The following is a 7,083-nucleotide window of genomic DNA, read 5'->3' on the forward strand; positions in this document are numbered from 1 at the left end:
GCCCAAGGAAAATTAGAGTCCTATGAAGGAAACCAATCTTTATATGCTAAAAATGGCACCAAACTTCCTTATTTGAATCAATCCAAGTACATCCCTGCTAGAAATAAAAGTGGAGCCAGTAAATATCAAGTTTTCTCCACAAGAAGACTAAGAAATACATACCACTAGAGGAAAATTCAAATTTTTACTTATAAAAAGTGATGAGGAATCATTCCTCTTGAAAGGAGGCAGATTTCCCCAAAAAATCCCTCAAAAAGTGGATCTAGTTCCCAACACTAGGAATTTGCATTAAATGATAGGGAACACATTCCTAGATTTTCTCAATTAGTGGAGGTCCAGAATTTGTGCAATAATTTGATAGTATATTGTTAATTATTATCTCATCTTGGTCCTCCTATAGTAGGGAGCAAGTCCCTAAATTACCCATCCTCCAAATCTTCATAATCTTCCCAATATTCTCACAATATTCTATAAAAATAAATAATATTAAGAAAAAATATGAAATTATATATAAACCTTTCTAATGAACATATTAGAGCTAAAAATATGTCATATAATGAAAAAATAGAGGTTTAATGTGCTGAAGGATCGTGATATGGGCTTTAATTTATGTCTAATTTGGAGCCCCTTCATACCCCGTACTAACAATGTTGCTCATCCTCTGAGAAACTTAGTGACCTAAATGTTCCTCATTCATGGCTCTGGTAGCCTCCTTAATATCCTAAACTAACTGAAAAGGAATTTTGGGACATATTCTCTTGCTCCATCCTCTTCCTCTTCTTCTCCAAATTCTTCATCTATAGATCCATCCTTTTCTCGAAGTTCTAATTAGACATGTGTTTAAGTCTTAAGAAAATTCTACATGTCTATGTCCAAAAATTTTATCCATGCTGCAAGTTTTTACAACATATATGATAATTGGCATCCTTGATGAGTTTGTGGACTCCCTTCAATTGAAACCACCCCCCATGATTGTCATTGTGATTTTCCAAATTTTGGCAAACTAATACTCCCAATCTGCTACAGGGGTAAAAGAGCTTTTTTATCCATATTTGTTAGAGGAATGAAAAGTTCAAACTCAACTAAAAAAAAATCCATTTCCTTTCTTATCTTGCTTAACTCAAAAGAAACATTCTCATTCAATTTTTTTTTCTGAAAGTATTATCATAATTTGGTTATCGGATGCATTGTTGAAGGAATGAGAGGTTTTGGAGGTTTTATGTCTACAAATGATAGAAAAAAATATCCACTTACCTTTCTCTTAGATGCCCCTTCTAAAATATAGGGTTTTGGTGAAAAAGTTTCTTAAAATCATGTTTTTTGCAACTCTTTGGACTTCCCTATAGCACTATCTTCTCTTGTATAAAATGTGTACCTTCTTGTAGAAGTTTGGTTTCTCCTATAGTAACTCTATTTCACTTGTGTCTAGTCTTATAGCACTTGTAAACTAAGCTTGTAGCTCTTTTGTAGCAACCCAGGGGACCCCTAATCATTGCTAGCTTGACTCTCAATGTCTTAGTGGGATTCTCTTACTATTTTAGGAATGAAGTTCTTAGTACAAATGATATTTGGGCTTGTCCATTTATTATTATTATGGTAGTAGGCTTAGTGTACTGGGTGAGATGTCCCACTTGTCATAATTATCACCATATTTTTTTGTCATTTTCCACATTGCATGAGTGGGGTAGTTAGTTGCACTTAACTGTTCGAGGGTGGGCAAAACTTTTGGCCACATTAATCCTACAAAACCTTCTCTCTTATGCATTGACAACAAATTTCTCACCATAATATGCTCAAGAGAAGAGGTTAAGGTTAGTGCATACCTATCGCTACCTAGTGGTTTCTTATTGATGTGTTGATCCTTTGGTTGCATGGAAGATATCAACTTGGGTGAGGTTATTTATGTAGAAATTCCCACTATAGATCAACAAATTATGCAATATATTAAATCAAAATACAAGATCTACTTCTACAAAAACCTTGCGGAAGCTTAATCGAATATGAGAAATATCAAATAGAGCACATATAACTGAGAATGAGAAAGAAATCACACATGAAACATAGAAGATACTATGGGGAAAGCCTCAACTAAAAACTTTGATCTCTGTATTATCATACATGTGGAAATATGTCCGGATTACACAAAGCCTTAGCTCGGAAGCTATCCAGATCTTAGTACAATTCCTCTACTACTCATAGATAGTAAAAGGCTTCTCACAAACCTTCTCCTTTGCCCTCCAAGCATCCTATTTCCTTGCGCAATTTTTCCTGGGTCCAGTGCTTCCACTCTTGTGAATTCACCTCTCACACTACTCACTAAGCTCAAAAGTAACTGTGCAATCCTGAAGGAGATGATTCCTTCTGCATGGATGAGTTTCCTATATAGGAAAAATCCTCCAATTGATAGTACATTGTCCCTTCCTCTGATCTCAATTGGGTCTCTGACTGATCTAACATGCATGAGTTATTTATGAGAGAATATTCAGTTATCTGGAGAGTAGCGGTTACATGCATGCAAGCATTAAATAATTGAACTCACAATTAATTCCACAAACTATTGGAACTAATATAACTGGACTTAACTCTGTTAACTGAGCTAAGTAATTACAACTCAAATTACAACTCATCCCAATCTCCTTAACTAAGGGATAACTTCCTCAATCAATGGAGAAATTATTGCATGTCTTCACATAGACTTCGAGTTTGATTTCCTACAACTAATTAACTCAAGATGAATTAATTAATTATTAATCAAATAACTACTAAGAAAAAATTCGAATTTTACTTCTCAATTTTAGTTCAGGGACTAACTAAACATCGAATCCATCCGAAAATGCTATTTATAGCAATGCTATTTTTAGCACTTCCATTTTTCATTCCTTGTTGCTATGTCCAACATTGGTACCCGAATTTCTATTTATAACAATGCCATTTTTATCATTTCTTGTTGCCATTTTCAACACTCCCTCTCAACAAGAAAGGCATTCAACTCAAACCCGATCTTGAGCCTTTGGAATGTTCTGCATGCAACACTTCTCCCTAGTGTTGTTGCTCCAACAACTCTAGAAACAAAAAAACTCCCAACTGACCTCCCTGTTGGGCCAGAAACACCCTCTGATGTTGAAGCTCCCTCTGCCGCTGACAAGTGCTCCCTCTCTGACCTCTAAGATGTTGCAACACTCCATGCATCTCACATAGTTGCACACCTCTATGTGCTATCCTACACTGGTGCAAGACTCCTATGCCTCTCGCATTGTTGTAGCCTGCTAGCTCTTCACTGTCTTGGGATTCTTGCACTGTATCTCTCTCTGCCTCTCCATCCATATTTGTCTCTAACCACTCATCTAGTCCCGCTACTCCTCGTCAGGGCTCCTGTAGTAAGGTCTAATTAAAGAGGTTGGGTACCTCAATGATCCTATCCCTATTCCAGCATTCTTGGGACTGTCACTCCACATCGCCCCACCTCCTACCTGGAGGTATGGATGCATGTGCTCCCTCTACCCACTTGGCTCGAAATTTCCCCCTATTGGAGGTCTTTGCATGAGTGGATGCCTCCACTCTATCTCCTCTCGACTTCTCTAGTTGTGGCTCCTCCACAACCTCTTGAAGCTGCTTCACCAATTGTGGCTCCTCCACAATTGTTTGAGACTTCTTTTGGCACTGCATGTTGAGAGGTAGTGTACTCTCCCTCTCTACCACCACGTCTCGAATAGTTATCTTGCTCCTCAAGGCTTTGCATGCATCTTGAAGCTCAAGAGAATACAGGTTCTTGACTCGTGAATCAATTTGCTTCACCTGTCTCGTTGTGATGTGTCGAAGGAAAACATTTCCCTTACTGAAGACTGCATCATAGCCTTTGTCTTCCAACATTGCGATCGACACCAAATTTTTCCTCTGTCCTGGCACATACTTGACATCGATTAAAGTAATGTGAGCTCCATTCTCCCTCTGAAAAACAATCGTGCATACACCTGAGAAACTATACTTTTCATCGTTACCCATCGCTATGAGTATCTGGAGATATTTCTCCTCCAAAGTACTGAACAAACTCTTGTCGTCGGTCATGTGGAAAGAAGCTGCACTGTTAAGAAACCAACTGCATCCCACCATGGATGAAACCATGCATGTGAAGAGGGTGAAATCCAACTCAAACTGTCAGGCAAATGCCTCACCTTCAGATCCTTTCTTGGATCCCATCTTGGATTTCTTCAGTGGACAATTTGTAGCAAAATGACCCATCTAATGACAATGCAAGCATCACACTTTCGATTTCTCAAACTTCTTCCCACCATGAGAAGAACTCGATTTGTGATGAGAATCATTCTCCTTCCCTTTCTTCGCCTTACTCACTAAGGCGAAATTTTCTTCATCCTCCTTGGAAGAAGAACCATCTCTGGTGCTTCTTCTTATCTCCTCCTACATCAGATTTGATGAAAGTCGTTTCCAATCTGGTAGTTTTTCTCTTCCATTTACCGAGTCTTGGTAGCTATGCCAACTCTTAGGAAGACTAAGGAGAGCTAGACTCACCATGTCGTCTTCGGCTATCGTGATCCCTACACTTCCAAGCTCATCCCTACAGGTGGTGAGCTTGTTCAGATACATAGAGATCTTGTCGCCCTCTTCACACTTGATTTTCCGAAGCTTGTCTTTCAGCACCAGGTCCCTCTAATCGTTGTTGTTCTGATATAGATCTTTCAATGTTTTCCACATCGAAAATGGTGTCTCCTTCCCATGTAGGATTGAGACAATGTGGTCTCAAACTCCTTCTAGGAGGATTCTCCTCACTCTAGCCACACATTTCTTCCATTCCACCAATTCTGTAGCATTAGCCACTGCTGGATTGAGGACATCTTGATCAATGAAGTTGTTTATAATGTTGTCCTCTAATCCTGCATCCATGCGATCCTTCTAGGCTATGTAATTCGAGTTGCCATCAAGGGCATACTCGAGTCTTAAACTGTTGAATGCCATTGGTGAAATTGAGATATGATAAGAACACAATTTCTATATACAGGAACCTCAAACTTCAAACTTCTCCCTTCTTGTATACTATTATTCACTTTGATCACCTTTGAAATATACAGATTATGCAATATACTAAAGCAAAATACAAGATATACTTCTACAACAAACTTGTGGAAGCTTAATCGAATATGAGGAAGATCAAATATAGCGCATATAACTAAGAATGAGAAAGAAATCACACATGAAACAAAAAAGAATACTCTAGGAAAAGCCTTAGCTAAAAACACTGATCTCTGTATTATCATACAAGTGGAAATATGTCCATACTACACAAAGCCTTAGCTCAGAAGCTATCCAACTCTCAGTACAATCCCTCTGTTGCTCATAGACAGTCAAAGGCTTCTCACAAACCTTCTCCTCTACCCTTTAAGCCTCCTATTTCCTTGCACAGTTTTTCTTGGGGTTCAATTCTTCCACTTGTGTGAATTCACCTCTCACACTGCTCACTAAACTCATATGTAACTGCACAATCCTCAAGGAGATGATTCCTTCTACGTCGATGAATTTCTTTTATAGGAAAAATCCTCCAACTGATAGTACACTATCCCTTCCTCTGATCTCAACTGGGTCTCTGACTGAACTGACATGCATGAGTTATTTATGAGAGAATATTCAGTTATCTAGAGAGCAGCAATTACATGCATGCAATCATTAACTAATTGAACTCACAATTAACTCCACAAACTGTTGGAACTAATCTAACTGGACTTAACTCAGTTAACTGAGCTAACTAATTGCAACTGAAAGTACAACTCATCCTCATCTCCTTAACTAAGGGATAAATTCCTCAATCAATGGAGAAACTGTTGCATGTCTTCACATAGACTTCATGTTTGATTTCCTACAACTAATTAACTCAATATGAATTAATTAATTATTAATCAAATAGATGCTAAGAAAAAATTCGAATTTTACTTCTCAATTTTCGTTTAGGGACTAACTAAAATTGAAATCTATCCTGAAATGTTATTTATAGAAATGCTATTTTTAGCACTTCCATTTTTCATTCCTTGTTTCTATGTCCAACACTGGTACCCCAACTACTATTTATAGCAATCCTATTTTTAGCATTTCTTGTTTCCATTTTCAACAATTTCTGAGTATCTTCTGAGAGGTCATTTCTTTTTCTCCATTTCTTACAATTTCAAAATTATAATACTTTTTTATGCTTTCTGTTGGCTGAAACTTTGATGATGAAACTCCTTCTCTATTCAAGTGCTCTTCTTTTTGCATTAGATGTTGTTTTTTATTGGGTAATCAAATACATGTTGGAGATTGTATATATGGTCTTCTGCTTCAAGAATTTACTGCTTTAGAAATTCATGTTCTTGATCTTCTACACACATGCTTCTTCTTCCCTAATGATGATCTTGTAGCATCCTATGGGAGGTCCTACAACTGCTCAAGGTCATGGTTTCAAATCCTCTAATGCTCCACGATGGTTGACTTCTGGATTTGGTGCGATCTGACAAGGGATGTGTAGACTTCTACAAAATTGTGTTTCTTCCTGTACAATTCATATAAAACTTGCTAAGATGAATATTTCCTTTAGGTTTTGCCTCTAAAAGTACCAATAATTCATGAGTAACCAATTGATAGTGGTCACAGGTATTTTTGTGGTAGAAGAGATGGAAGAAGGGGTTAAACGTGGTGTTTTTGATGGAAAGAGGTGGAAATGAGTAGATAAGAGGTCAAGTGCTATGAAAAATTAATGATGAGGCTATGGTTAAATTATTTCATCAGTCCCCCAAGGAAAACATAGGATCTGAACCCTCTCTCTATGTTTATCACAATCTTGTAGTAATTTTGGAGGACTCTTGTGGTAGAATTATTTTATCCATATCTCTCAAACTATAGATTGGATTGACCTAAAATTTTGTGATAGTTTTTCCATCATCCTTATTCATCTCCCCATAAAAAATCTTGGTCAATGGATGCATAAATATTGAGAAAAATTAAAAATGGTTGTAGTTGATGAAAGCCAATTTCACAACTATTACTCGATTATATATTGTATTGATCAGAAATATGAGTGATAATACAAAACCCGTTCTCACA

This window comes from Pinus tabuliformis, chromosome Q (genome assembly GCF_031772625.1).
Source record: "Pinus tabuliformis cultivar Carrire ecotype Pingquan chromosome Q, CPIR1, whole genome shotgun sequence".
In the NCBI taxonomy this organism is placed as follows: Eukaryota; Viridiplantae; Streptophyta; class Pinopsida; order Pinales; family Pinaceae; genus Pinus; species Pinus tabuliformis.